At 43.8% G+C, this 15,309-nt stretch overlaps 1 long non-coding RNA gene across 5 annotated transcripts in view; it reads right to left on the minus strand.

Moving 5' to 3' along the window:
• The window catches only part of LOC112656524 (uncharacterized), a 93,753-nt gene that overhangs the window by 32,188 nt on the left and 46,256 nt on the right, over positions 1-15,309 (minus strand). For all 5 annotated transcript variants that reach the window (XR_004816273.2, XR_007410597.1, XR_007410599.1 and 2 more), the window contains exon 4: positions 2,799-2,882. This is a non-coding gene — a long non-coding RNA (uncharacterized LOC112656524). The remainder of the gene's footprint in view (positions 1-2,798; positions 2,883-15,309) is intronic.

Raw genomic sequence — 15,309 nt, forward strand, 5'->3', positions numbered from 1 at the left:
ACTTCCAGAGTTAATGCTTCAAGCATTTATCCCTGTACCTTCTCTGTTCTCAGATAACTCAGAAATGGTTGGATTAAGAATGTCAAACTTGGCCTTTAGGTAATCCTCAGTGCAGAAGGCAGCAGAGTTAAATTTGAAGGGAAAATGGTTAAAAGATAAAGAAGTTCTGAGGCAGCATGAGGAGCCTGCACTCCTTATTTTAAGGAACACAGAGACATTTTCAAAACTCTTGTCATCAATTAGATGGTGTGGTATTTTCTGCATGTTCCCCACGGCCCGTCTGGTGTGGGCTGCAGGACAGCAAATGCAGGGGGGATCTCCCGCATGTGCCACCTCTCAGCTGGGGGACCCTCCCTGTGCTTTCAGCTCCGGAGGTGTGCTCAACAGCCTGGGCACAGACTCTGTCCCTGCCTCGTGCAAGGTGGGGGGGAACTTAGACAAGTTACTTAACCTCTCCCAACGTGTTTCTCCTCTGCCCAGTGGAGGTGTGAACCGTGTCTATTGTTGTACAGCACTGTTGGTACGCATTTACCCATAACAATACTGGCTACAGGGCACAGCACATAGTAACTACTTACTAAAGCCAACCCTCTTGCCATCATCTTCACCTTCATCCTCCTCCTCAATGGCACACATCCCTGGCCTCTCCCTTCCCCAGCACCACAGGGTGGCACATCGGGACCACCATCGTACCCAGAACAAATGTGAGGACACATTCCACAGCTCTTCCCTCCCCCACCCTGATTTAGGCTCTCTCCAGCTATGGCCCTAGCTCTGAGCCTGGCCACTTGGGTTCCAGAAGCTCTCCACCTCAGATTCCTCCTCCTCACCACTTCCTTTTTCTCTCTTCTTTTTTCTAACCATGCTACCAAATCAGTCCTTACTGCCATGGCCAGTATAGATCTCTCACTGCTCCCACTTAGCTCATGCCCATCACTACCTAGACTGTCCTCCCTCACATTTCTGTGTCCTCTATATAAATAGTTTAATGCCACCTTCTCCATGAAGCTTTCCTTGACTCTTAGCTCTGATGTCAAAATCTGATTTCTCTAACACTTTAGAGCCTATTTCTGTCTTTCAGGGACATGGTTAATCAGACATCACCTTATTCATAATTAATGTAGGATGCTATATTGGAGAGCAAACAATGGTTTGGTTTTGTTTGTGTGACTTTGGAGAGTTATTTAAACTCTCTGGGATTCAACAGAACACATATAAAATAGAAGTAATTATACACACTTTGGCTGATTGTATAGAAATGAAGTAATCTAAGGCAAGGCTTGTAGCACAGGGAAAGTTCATTTTAGGAATTTAAAAAAATGTATGTGCATTGTCCTATGTTTGTGTATATCTGGGACCCCTCCAAGGACAGAGCTTGATATTTCTTCATATGCTCCACATTGCCTAGAAATATGTCATTCCTGCTATATAATGATTAATGATTTTATAATGATTAATACCTATCTGTGGAATGAATGAATGAATGAATGAATGAATGAATGAATAAAATATATTTCTATCCACAAATCTTTTCCTGGCTCAATTAATGTGTTTTCCATCCAGCAATTCTGGTGCTCAGTGTGTGTGGGGGAGGGGTTGTGCACATGTGTGCACACGCACGCTTGTTTTGCAATTCCTCCAATAGCCCCATCTAGTCCCATCTCCATATGTAAAATTATTAGAACCATCTAGAGATCTTCATGTTGGCTTCCAATATCAAAGTTTCACAAAAACTGCAGTTCCACCATCAGAGAGCTTGTCCTCTGGGTTAAGCATTGGACTTACCCAGCAGTCTTTCAGGTAATACAAAGACTTTTGTCAAGATCTATACCCATCAGCTTGGGCTGCCATAATAAAATGCACAGACTGGGGTGATGAGACAACAGAAATTTACTTTCTTACTTTTCTAGAGGCTGGAAAGTCCCAGATCAAGGTGCTGGTGGGGTTGATGTTTGGTGGAGTCCTCTCCTTAGCGGCAATCACCTACCTTCTCACTGGGCCTTCACATGGCCTTTCCTTGGTGCATGCATTCTGTATTCCTCATCTTATAAGGCCCCCAACCTATCAGATGAGGACCCCATTTTTATAACTTCATCTAACCTTGCTTACCTCCCAAAGTATAATCACATTGCGAGTTAAGGGGTCAACATGTGAGTTTGTTGGTGGTGGTTGGAGGAACCATTCAGGCTGTAGAAAGATCATTCACATCTTAATGTAAATTCCATTTTCAGGTACTTTCTCCTTCCTAAGGCAGCAGTCTAAGTGGGGAGTACACCTCTAAGAGTGGAAATGACAAGTGGGGTACTGCAGGCAAACGTTATCAGGGCCTCCCAAGCACACATTCCTTGTTGCAGAAGTATTGCCCTTATCCCAATATAAATTTGCCAAAGGGGCTCATAACCCCACCTCCCAAATCTTCAGAGCTATGGAAGGAAGATATGTGTGGACCGTTAATGTTTATCTGTATGACTCCACCACTGCCATTAAGTCCTGGCCTTCCAGTAGCTGCTGGAGACTGGGGTCACTTCTTCATAGCAAAGGGACAGTGTAATTAGCCTCAGGTAGCCAGCCCTATCCACAATGGGACATTGCAAAGAACAAAGCCATAAGGCCTACCCTCTGCTCGAAACACAGAGAAAAGGATGTTCAAGAGGCAAGAAAACAAAAATTGAGTTGTTGAAACTCAGTGTGAACCAACTTTCATAAATCGCTGCTGGCCCCAAGGGGTTCTGCAATTGTTGGTGTTCTGTATCGTTACTTACTCTCTAGTTGCTCTTAAACCAAAATCTTCCCCTTACCTTTAGATGTCTGGTGTGTGTGTGGTCATGATTTTTGGAGAGTACAAACCAGTTGTCTTGTAAAATCCCCCTTCCATTAGTCTCCTGTTGTGAAACAAATTACCATAAATTTAGCAGCTTGAAACAACACACCTTTGCTATTTCCCAGTTTCTGTGGGTCAGAAGCCTGCACCTGAGTCACACAGGTCTTCTGCTCAGAGTCTCATCAGACTGAACTCAAAGTGCTGGGAGCTGTGATCTCATCTGACATTTGGGGTTCCCTTCCAAGCTCACTGGTGTTAGAAGAGTTCGGTTTGTTGCAGTCGTAGGTCTGAGACCCTCCATTACCCAAGGCCACCACCTCCCAGTTGACCCGCTCCACAACACAGCAGCTTCCTTCTTCAAGGCTGAAAGGAGAATGTGTGCTGCTGCTTCTTTCAGAGGGGAAAGGGCCGAGCCCTGGTTTAAGGCCATCCTACTAATGAAGTCAATTCCACCTGGGTAATCTCCTTCCAACTAACACTCTGAAAGTCAACTGATTGGGGACTTTAATTACATTGGCAAGATCCTTTCACCTTTGCCAGGTACATACCATAATCAAGAGACTGTGAATCCTGTCATCCACAGTGGGGGTGACACAGGACATGCACAACCAAAGGCAGGAGTCTGGGGGTCCATCTTAGAAATCTATCACATGCTCCATTCTGGACTTGCAAGATATGTTTATTTGCTCATTATTAAATTCAGGTTATGGACTTTTGGAAAGGACACTGATAAGGTGGCTCAAACAGGTTTCCCTGTCTCCAATATGTCTGGTTCTCCCTTGATCCCTTTCCACCCTGACACACGCTCTACTTACCCCATCAGAGGTTTCAAGAGTTCCACCTCTTATCCTAAAACATGGCGGAAGAGGAAAAGTGTCCATGTTTGTGTAAAGGCTCTGATCCTGTCGGGATATTAGCTGACTTGAATGAACATCTTCCCAGGATGTCCCCATAAGAGCAAGTATCAGGGACTAGCTGAGAGCACAGATCCTGCAATAAGACTGCCTGAATTCAGCACTTAACAACCAGTGACTAAGTTTTCCATTTTTCTATCTATATATAATATAGATATTAATATCTCTACATTGAGCCCACCCCCTAATGTTATTGGATGAGAAAAATAAGAGACCACATGCACTGACCGCTTAGGACAGTGTCGGTTGTGACGTAAGATTTTAATACGAGTTACCTCTTATTATTTTCAGATTCTCTATGGATCAAGAGGTAGATAAAGAGCTGGGCATATTCTTGCTCCTGCATTTTCTAGCACCTTCTCAAATGTGAAGGCAAACACAGAAGGAAAGTGACAGGCAAGTTGTATTCTCAAATCAATTTCTGCAGCCAGGGATGATGTTGTGTTCTAAGCCATGCAAGTCAAATTAAAATCCCTACATATTCCCCTACCTCAAATAGAGCCTGCCCGATCAAACCACTGCTCACAGACAGGGACAAAACACACATCTCACCGTGTTTGACATCCCAGAATCCTTTTTCATTTGGCTCATATTCACTCGCTGTCTCTCTGAACCCCTCATTCTGTTTGTGAGTTATAGTTAATTACAGAATAAATCAAGAATACATGCTAATCTGGAGGATCTTGTCTTTGAAATGCTACTTTGTGCCTTCCCAGTTTGTAGAGAGCTGTGTTGGGAAGGCAAATGCATCCCCGGCTGGCAGACTTTGTCTTCCTTAGAATTTAGGTGTGATCTATATTCAAATGACAGTTTAATGAGCCTTTTCCTATTTCCAGAAACCTTATCACATCATTAAAGCGTAGAAATGAATAATACATCTAGCAGTTGGATTAAGCTGAACTTGAGACCTGATGCATCTTCAAAGAGGGAAAGAAACTGGAGCAGAGGCAAAATTGAGGAGTGCTGAGCTGAAAAGAAGGGGTTAAAAGAAGGGTCAGGAGGGGATATTTTTATTCTGATATACCAACATAGGTAAATGTCACCAGCATTTTTTTCAAAGTCTTGATGTGGCACTCCTGTTTCTCTGAGCATGGCCTGGAAGAGAATTTGGGGAAATCATCTGCCACCAGCCATTGTGGCTTTGGATGAAGAGTTTACCTGCCATGACTTCATGGTGAGCAAGATGCAAGCACCTGCATTAATGCCCACACCATTCACAACTTCTTGGGGAGTAGGGGAGCTCATGGTAATTAGAAGTCTGAGCCCTGGGGTCAGAATTACAGCTCTGTCTCCTAGGAGCTGCATGTCCTAGGGTTGAGCAGCTTGGCCTCTTTAACCTCCATGTTTTTTCATCTATAAAATGAGAGATAAGAAGTATAACCTGCTTTGATGGGTATGGAGAGGACCTAGTGAGTAGCCCTCGATCAAATTCTCAGCCTGGTACTTGGTATACAGTAAGGGCACAATACCTGTAGCAATTCTTTTTCATTTCTTGGCATCTTGGTACATGCAATTTCCTCTACTAGGAATGGCCTTCACCCAAGTCTGCTCTGTAGCCTCAATTTCCCAGCCCTTTCTCCTTCTGAAAACTTCTATTCATCTTTCAAAACCCAGGTGAAATGTTCTCCACCATCTTCCTCCCGGATACCCTTAGGCAGATCAAGTGTTTACTTTTCCAGACTTCTCTAATTCCCTCAACAGGCTTTTGTGATCAAAACCCCGCTTTGCTGAGAGACTGTGTTTTGCAGTGAGTCCTTGAATGTCGGTTGAATGAGTCTACATTCCCTTTTCTCTCCTTTCCAATGTTTAGAAATAGAGGTGATGGCACATTTCCATGTGGCCTCAGAGCTTTCTGTCCAATGCTGACAGATGCACATGTTGTTGATAAGGGCTCTTTATTGCTCTGGAGAAAAGCCCTTTGATAGATGCTGCCAAGGCGGCATAAATTCTAACCCAACCACACCCATACAGAGTGTTGGTATGAAAACGGTAAGTTAGGTCCACCCCCATTCTACTGCCCTGGACAAAGGGTTCTGGAAATATTGGAAACCTAGAAGGCATCACTGACTCCTCCTTTTCTCTTGCACACCACATTCTGGATATGGCAAGGATCATCTCTAGGCTCCACGCAGGATTATCTCATTCACCCCCTCTGTATCCCTCTTACCACATCCCCGAGCTCATATACTCAGGATCTCCCTTCAAGGTCCAGAGTCTGTTCCCACCTGGCCCCTGTCCATCTTCCTGAGGAATAAATCTAGTAATATTATCTTGTTTTTTTTTTTAAAGGCATTTTTCCTGACAAAAGGAGCCCAAGTTCTAAGCTAAGAGTGAGAACCCTCAGTACTCTGATCCCAGCTTTCTTTTAGATTTGCTTCCTACAGCTTTCTTTTGTGAGTGTTGTCTTGAAGCTAAACCTCTGTGCCATTGTATTCCTACAGCCAGTGATCTTTTAAATGTGAAAATCAAGTCCTGCTACTCCTCTGTTTATATCAGTTTTTGTATAACCATATTGGAAAATGATCTGAAAGTCCTGGGGAAACTGATCATGTGTACATGCTATGACCTAGCACTTCTCTCCCAATATATACGTACCCAAGATGAATCCGTGTGCAAACTCAACTAAAAGAAGTGTACAAAGATGTTCAGAGGGGCATTATTTGTAACACCATCAAAGTGAAGTATATCTAAATGCCCTTAGTAGTATAATGGATAAGTTATATTCACATAATGAAATCAATGATAAGGAATTTCTAGAGCTGGAGCAACTGTGTGGCTCAGTCAGTTAAGGTGTCTGACTCTCAATTTAGGCCCAAGCCATGATCTCAGGGCCCTGAGATCAAGTCCCACATCAGGCTCTGTGCTCAGCAGGGAGGCTGCTTGAGGATTCTCTCTTTCTCCTCCCTTTCTGCTCTTCCCTCCTCTCTCTCTCGATAGATAGATAGATGATAGATATAGATAGATAGATAGATAGATAGATAGATAGATAGATAGATGATAGATAGATAGATAGATAGATGATAGATAGAAATGTTCTAAAGTTATATGCAGCAATATAAATGAATCTCACAAATATAATTTTGAGGAGAAGAGGCCGAACATAAATAATATGAACTGTATGATTCCTTTCATGCGAAGTAGAAAAACAGGTTCAACTGTTAAAAGCCAGGGCAGTATTTCCCTTGGGGAAGTCGTGACTGCAAGGGATTGTGATGAGTTAACCAATGCCTCCCAGAAAGATACATCTGGCTCCTTTCCCCTAATACTTGTAAATGTGAGCTTCTTTGGAAATAGAGTTCCTGGAATTGTAATTAGTTAAAGATCTCAAGATGAGATCATGTTGGATTAGGGTGGCTCTAAAAGTCTAATGGATGGTGTCCTCAGAGGAGAAAGGAGAGGGAGATGTGGGACACACACAGAAGGGAGGGCCATGCGAAGGCAGAGACAGAGGTTGGAGCAGTGCTTCTACATGCCAAGTAGGGCAAAGGTTTGTTGGTAGACCCCAGAAGCCAGAAGGAAAGCATGGAGCGGATGATCCCTCAAAGCCTCCAGAAGAAGCTAACCATGCCAACACCTTAACTTCAGATTTCTGAAGTCTGGAACTGTAAGGGAACACATTTCTGTTGTTTTAAGCCACTTAGGTTTTGGCAATTTGTTATACCAACCCTGAGAACCCCAAGTAGGGCGAGCATTACACGGGTTACTGGGATGCAGCTAGAATTCTGTTCCTTGTTCTTTGTTCAGTTTATGAAAATCCATTGATCTGTACACTTTATCAGTGTGCACTTTTCAATATGTATATTATACTTCAAAAAGTTAAAAGTATATATAATTACTTTTTATTACACTTCAAAAGAACCCTTCATACCACACAGTATAGCAGTCCGCATAAGACAGGTTGCTGTCCAGGAACAAATACTCCCAATGGACTCACAACCTGGAAGGTCTGTATCTCACCCATGCAGCATGTCTTCTAGGAATCAGCTGTGTCACATCATCTTCATGAACCAGATCAAATTTTAACTCCTTCCTGAGGCTTGTGAAGAATGTTCCAGGCAGACACGTAATACAACATAAGCCTTTCTCCAATTGCATTACTTTTATTTTGGCTACTTGCTTGCACATTTATTTCTGGCACTAGTATGAACACCCAGATTGTAGGCATATCATCTTTATAGAGTATAATGATTGGGAGCACATTTTTAATATCAGACTTGATGTCAGACAGATTTGAATTCCATCTCTAGTGATCCTCCACTTAGCTTTAGCTCCCACCTATAAAATAAGGGTAGTACTACTACTGAGCACTGAGGTAGTACTACTACTGTGAGGATTAACGACACATATAAAATTATTAAAATAATCCAAGACATAAAGAAACCACCCAGTAAACATTACATAGGTACTTCATGTTATTTCATACCTACTACAAGTCAGGCTCTGATGTAGGGTTCTAGAATTAGTGGTAAACAGGGGAAAATCCTGGGCCTTAGTGCACTAGGCTGCTATTGTTATTATTAGAACTGTTATTTGTATGTCTGCTAGCTAGCACAGTGCTCAACACATAGTAGGTCCACGATAAATATGGCTGAAAAATAATTCTCAGTCTCTTACTCCAAAATGCCAAGCTTACTCCTAACTTCTTGCCTTTATAGATATTTCCTTAATATTTTTTCCTCTCTTGATTCTTGTTCTCATTTTTTCATGAGTCATTCCTCTAAAAAAATTAGCTTTTTGGGTGACTGTTTGAGCCTAATCATGTTAGTATCGCATACATAATAATCCATGTTAACAGATGCCCTATTTATGGGGAAACGTAAAGCCATGATGTGGGGAAATTATTTATCTCATGTTTTTGTTGAAGAAGCAAAACACACAGTAAATTAAGTCTAGTCTTCTTGAAATTCTGCATTGTTAAAAAAAAATTGTGATAGAAACTGGGGAGCACACTTCGTAGAATGTGGCATTAATTATTTAGTCATTCTGAATAGGTTTCAATTGCATTACATGGAAAAATGCAAGAGCCCTCCAGTGGCCAAATAATCCCTCTCAAATCCCAAGGGTTATTTGCTGCAGACGGCATCTCCAACTGAATGAAATGCCTGTTCTATCTTCTGTAAGGGAAGAAGGAGGGCAAGACCTATTAAAGTCCCGTTTTCCCATTTTAAAAAGAACTCTTGTCTGATTCCAAACACTCTGGCAAGTTTGAAGCAAATTGTTTTATCTCTTAAAGCAGAGATAATACCCTTTTTCTGATAGCTAACCACTGCAATCAAATAACACTTTTTTTCTTAATTGAGCATCTACTGTAGGTCCAGCACTGGACTTTGTGGAAGGAGATGGCCTACAGTGGGAGAGTGGAAGGTGAAGGAGAACACCCAGATTCTACCCCCAAGGGGCCTGTGGTTGGCTGAGGAGACAAGACCAAATACTTTGGACAATAAAATAATCACATCTGATGCTAAACTTGGTCTTTCTTGTCAGAAACTATGTTTGACCCTCTCTTCAGGGCAGGGAAAAGAAACTAACTGGATCACTTTCACAAATCAATAGGGGCACCTGGGTGGCACAGTCAGGTATGCATCTGACTCTTGATTTGAGTTCAGGTCATGATCTGAAGGTTGAGAGATTAAGCCCTGCATCAGGCTCCATGCTCAACGCAGCACTGGCTTGAGATTCTTTCTCTTCTCTGCCCCTCCCACTCATCTCTCTCTCTCTCTCTCTCTCAAATAAATAAATAAATCTTAAAAAAAGGAATAAATTTACTTGCAATTTACTGATGGTAAGCACTTTGCTAAGTATTGGAATGGCCAGAATCAATATAGATGTGGTCCCTTGCTTTCTTGACCCTTAGAGTCTGTTGGGGGAGAATAACAATGAATAAGCAATCGCAAGGAGCTGTGCCAAATACTGAGATAGATAAAGTACAGGAGCAATGAGGGAACAGGGAGGAAGCATTGAGCCAAAACTGAAGAGGGTGGTCAGGGAAGGCTTCCTAGAGGTTGTGACTTTTAGGCCAGTGCCTGAAATGAAGAGACATTTATTAGCCAAGTGATGAGGTAAGGGTTAGAATGTTCGAGTAAGAGAGAACAGAGGATGTGAAGAGCTGATGGTGGAGAGGATGAAGGGTGGTTGAGAAGCTGAAAGATGTTCTGTGTGGTTGGAGCAGAAGAGAAAGACATGGGAAGAGCAGAGGCAGGGACCATGTCACAGGAATGGCAAATGAGGCCAAGTCCCACTGACCATCAAGATTCCAGTCAAGGCTCCCAATGAGCACATTCTTTGGGAATCTCCTGTCTGATCCCCATGTGTCTAATCAGAGTTTATTTTTATTTCCAATTCCCTGAAATATACCTTTTTATTCTCCACCCTGGCTTATCTTCCAAATCAACCTCACCTCACCCCACCCCTGCTCACATCAACCCCTTGATGTCAACCTGTTTCTGGGTCCTGGTCTTCCCTTTTACTTCCAAGAAAATTCAATCATTTTGAATAGTACTGACCATTTTTCAGTACTATTTCCAAAACCATTCTCCTCCCACCCCTGTTTCTTGGCCCTCAATCCACACCGTGGTTTATTTAGCTCCTCTGCTGGATCCACTCAGAGTTCCTGGAAGGAGTCAGCAGTGAGGCCTAGGATAGCCAGGGTGATGCTGGAGCACCTGGGAAGCTAGCAGGTGTTTAAGGCAGGCACCCTGCTGCTTTCCCTCTTACCTGCGTGAATCACCAAACCGAGAAGGTGGGAAGGAGTGGTCCAACATCAAAGTCAAGACAAGAGAAAATCAGGGTGGTTTGGATAGGCAGATCTGTCCTGAGCCTGACTTTGTCGTGAATTGATGTCCCTACCTAACATCACTGTGCATAAGCCCTTCCAAATGGATTCACCCACAGGACCACAAGAGAGGGCCCTACCCTCTTCTGCATCTGCCCCAGTTACACGGGAAACCAGCCCCAGCACCCCGGCAGACCTCATCCCAGTTGCCATTAAGCCTTCCCATGCTTCACTGCCATCCTGAAAATGACCTGGCCTTCACGATGGGAAAGGAATGATTCTCAAAGGGAAGTAAACACACTTTCTTTTTTCATCACAGAAAACACTTTGCAGGGGTGATAAGAAAGGTTAGACCTTTGAGCTCCGTTAGCCTGAAGGGTCAGGATGACAGAACCACTCCTTCATACTTGTGCAGAAAGTAATTTGGGCCCAACAGCTTTCTGCTCAGTAGAGAGCAGACCCAGCAATTTCCATCAGCCGGGACTGCACGCAACCTGCTGCCAGATGACTTACTCTGGTTGTCACCGATCCCACTGAGGCGGATTCCCAAGGGATGACACATGTGGATTTTGAAAACTGAGGAGAATTTTTAAACCATAAGCAACATCCCCAGAATTTCGGCCTCAACATGCAGGTGCATGCTTTTGCCATTGGAGGAAGTTAAATGCAAATCCTGTATTTGCAAATCTGGTCTCTTTCAGGACGGGTTTTCAACCTCAGGGCCCTTTCAATCCTTGGTAACAAGACTGAGAAGGGTAAAGGGAATATAGATTTTGATCCTACAATTCCAGACTTTTGCTGCCTTGTCTGAGGATGTAGTGCAAATTCCATCACCCTCCTGTGGTGCCCACCTTCTCCCTCCTAAGTTTTTTCTCTTCCTCCTCCTCTTCGTCCTTCTTCTGTTTTATTAGGGCAAGAACACTTAATTTGAGATCTCCATCTTAACACATTCTTAAGTGCATGATTCAGTTTTGTGAACCATAGGCTCGGTGTTGTACAGCAATCTCTACAATGTATCCATATTTCTTAACTGGAACTTTACACCTACTGAACAGCAACCCCTCATTTCCACACTCTCAGCCCCCGACAGTCGCCATCCTACTTTGTTTCTTGAATTTGAAGAAATTTCCAAGACTCAGTAGCGAAAAAAAAAAACAAAAAACAATCAAACAAAAACACAATAACAACAAAGAAAAACCAAAAGACACAATTTAAAAATGGGATAATTGAGCAGATATTTCTCCAAAAATGACATGCAACTGGCCAACAAATGCATGAAAAGATGCTCAGCATCACTAATCATGGGGGAGATGAAGATCTTGCCCCTGAGTTTCAGAGTCATCTAGAAGCCAAAGGAGGAGGAAGAGAAAAACATACTAGGGTATCTCAGGGACCAATGATGCCATAAAAGCATGCGTGTGCACACGTATAAGCACACACATGCACATGTCAGGGTGGGGGGTGGTTAGGGGAGGGAGATAGTGGGAGATAGTGGGATTTTGGTGTGGGCCTGGGCCAAGGGCTCCAAGAGATTGGGTATGTGTGGCCTGGGAGTAAATGCTTTTAGCCTACAAGTCAAGAGTTTTGAGTCCTGCCTCGGACACTCACAGGCCACAAGAGCTCAGCCAAAATCTGAGCTGTCTCTTATTCAAAACTTCTTTACCTCTAAGAAGGGAAATAGTAATTTGTGCGGTTTCACAAATATAGTAGGGACGTCAGAAAACTCAGAGGGCAATAGGGCCCATTATATAAAACAACAGTATAAAAGTTAAACCACCATGGCATAATATAATAGGAAACCCAGGAATGGGGCAAATTAGGAAGTGCATTCCCCAACTAAAGCATTTTAAATTCAATTTAAAACAAGTTGATCAATGTACATCTTGTAGCTAAATATGGCTCACTGCCCCCCAGCTTTGATTCCATGGGAAAATGGCCCTGAAAATGAGGCTGTGGTCATTTTGTTATTATTCTTTCCTCCGGGCATTGCAGACTCATCTGAAGATACCTGGCCTTAGCCAGAGCCTGCTCAGAAACCTGCCTGCTTGTGTCTCCAAGAGAGCTAGAGGCCCTCCCTCATGGAAGAACTGATGATTCATGGCTGGAAACAATCTCTATTTCCAGATGCTTCTATAGTCTCCTTTTGCTGTAATGCCCCTTCTGCCTCCCTCCTCCCTCTCACTTCTGCTGCCAGCCCAAATCCAGGGATGGACAGGAGGGCTGGCAAGGCGGCTTGGCTGACATAGCAATAGCTGTGAGCCAAGTGTCTGCTCTGTCCCCTTTGGTCTCCTCCCACCTGCGCTCCTGGCCACATGGTACGATTAGGTTTTCAGGAGAGAAGCTTGCCCCTCCTAAGTCCTAGTTATTCAGAAGCAGGACTGGGGTCTTGGAACAGCAGACTGATGACCTGTGGGCCAGATCAGGAGCAAATTAGGTGAGATTTCTCCCAACTCTGTGGGGAAGCTTTTATCCTAGAGGTTATAAGCTGAAAATAGCCATTGGCTCAGGCTGATTCTCCCTACAGCCAAGGGCTCCCTCTCACCCTGATTTGTTCTCTAGTGTTAGGACTGTAGGTAAGAGAGAGAGAGAGAGAGAGAGAGAGAGAGAGAGAGAGAGATCGACTAAAGGGGATGTTTTAGGTTTCACCCTGTGATATCAATCCCAGCATTGTTCTGCATGGTTTGGGAGAGAGACAAGCATCTTGTACCTGGTCTCTGCTTGCTATTTCTCCTAGAAGCACTAAGGGCAACAAGATGGGCCTGGCTGAAATGGATGGGTTTTGTTTGTTTGTTTGTTTTCATATCAATTTGGTGGCCCCACATCCTCTACACACACATCTCATCCAGGGTATTTCCCAGGTGAGATTAGGGAAAAGAATAGGATGAGTCCTTCTTCTGCTCTGGGGATTTCCTCCAGACTGCCAACAGAAACCCACTCTATCCCCTCCCTCCCTGGGGTCAGACTTCATTCCTTTCCATGACTGCCCTTATCAATCCTCAGGGTGCTTCAGAGCTGGATTCCCTGTGAGTTCTCACTATTGTCACATTGGGTTTCCTCAAATCCCCCTCTGGAGGCTATGCAAAGTGCACATGCATCCCACCTTCCTACAGAAAGTCTCATTCAGTAGTTGCAGGTACATGCTTTTCAAAATGTGCTCTGGTGGCTAGAACAGGAGCTCCTGGCTAAGAACCACTGCTTCAGTGAATGGAGAAGAAGCCAAGTAAGGCCGGGGGCCTCTCACTTCATGAGCTCTGGGAGATAGGGGAACTATGTCTTCTAGACCCACTGTGGTCAGTAGAACCTTGTGCAGTATGCTTTCAAGAGACTGCTCTTTGCATAGCAACTGTCCAACAGATGTGAAACCCAAATCACCAAATGTGCCTTCCAAATCCCCATTTCCCATGGAAATCATGAGTCTGGGGAGAGGAAGGCAAGAGCGCCTGGACCAGGATGCCTGAGTCTCCAGCTCGGTCCCATCACCACCTGCTCTGATGACCTTGAGCCAGCCAAGCAGGTGAATCCTTTCCTAAAATTGCCTTCTTCACCAATAATGAGATGGAGTCAGAACACATGCTCACTAAGTCCCCTACAAATATGGGGATATGGGGATACTATATGATTAGACAATTATGTAATGCACCATTAAGGAATTCAGAAACTTTTTTCCTTTGGAATATCAGCCCTTGGTTTCGTGGTCTAAGAGATAAAAATTAAGAATCCTAAGAATTGAAGGAAGCCCTGAGAATTTTAACTACCATCAGATTCCTATACAGCCTTAGCTAGTTATCTTCCCTCCGTGCAGCTCCCATGTCACGTCAATATTGAGGGAAACAGGAAGTGTCGACAGAGAGCCCAAGTCCCTAGAGTTAGTCCTGAGGCCTGCGGTTGGGAAGCCTATGCTCTGACATTTTCAATAAGGCCAGTCCCAAACCTGAGGACACCAGCTCTGGGATAAACAAAACCTGTTGCTGAAATTCCTGGCCCAGTAAGGTTCTTTTTCCTCTGGAAGATTTTGAAAAAGAAAGAAAGAAAGAAAGAAAGAAAGAAAGAAAGAAAGAAAGAAAGAAAGAAAGAAAGAAAGAAAGAAAGAAAGAAAGAAAAGAAAGAGAGAGAAAGAGAGAGAGAGAAAGAGAGAGAGAAAGAAAGAGAGAAAGAAAGAAAAAGAAAAGAAAAGAAAAAAATCAGGGAGGGGGAGATGGGGAGAAATAGCTTTATTTGAAGTAGAATCATGAATCTAAAGAGAATGTTTTCAAAGATTTCTACGATGCATGAGCAGCTCCTTAAAGTAATAGCAAACAGTTTAGATCCATTATTTAGTTTCCGTGGAAAATAAACAACAGGGTCGAGTAGAATAGTAATAGTGGATTTAGCCCTCCATCCCCATTCATCTTCTGTGCCCATGCATTTTTAAGACAGGAAAGCATTTTCCCAATTATAGCTGGAGCAGGAAGGAGGGGAGCGAGGGGAACTGGCTCGCTGGATGCCTTGCTTGTGTACTCAGGGTCCGAGGTCAGAATGGATGTGATGTCCAGTGGGGGGAAGCCTAGCTGAGCCTTGTCTTTTGTCTTCAGGGTCAAGTGGATACTTGGTCCACTCCAGGCAAGACCAGTGCCTGCCCAGGAAGGAAGCTCTAGAGGTTCACAAGCCCACTTGGGCTGTGTTGCAGCAGAGATGTTGAGATTCAAAGTGCCTCCACCCCCAGGCTTTGCATTTCGGGCCACCCGGGTGCCTCTCCCCTCCATCCACTCCCTCCCTGGGGTCCCACGTCATTCCTTTCTGTGACCATCTTTATGAATCTTCAG

Source organism: Canis lupus, chromosome 5 (genome assembly GCF_003254725.2).
Source record: "Canis lupus dingo isolate Sandy chromosome 5, ASM325472v2, whole genome shotgun sequence".
NCBI lineage: Eukaryota > Metazoa > Chordata > Mammalia > Carnivora > Canidae > Canis > Canis lupus.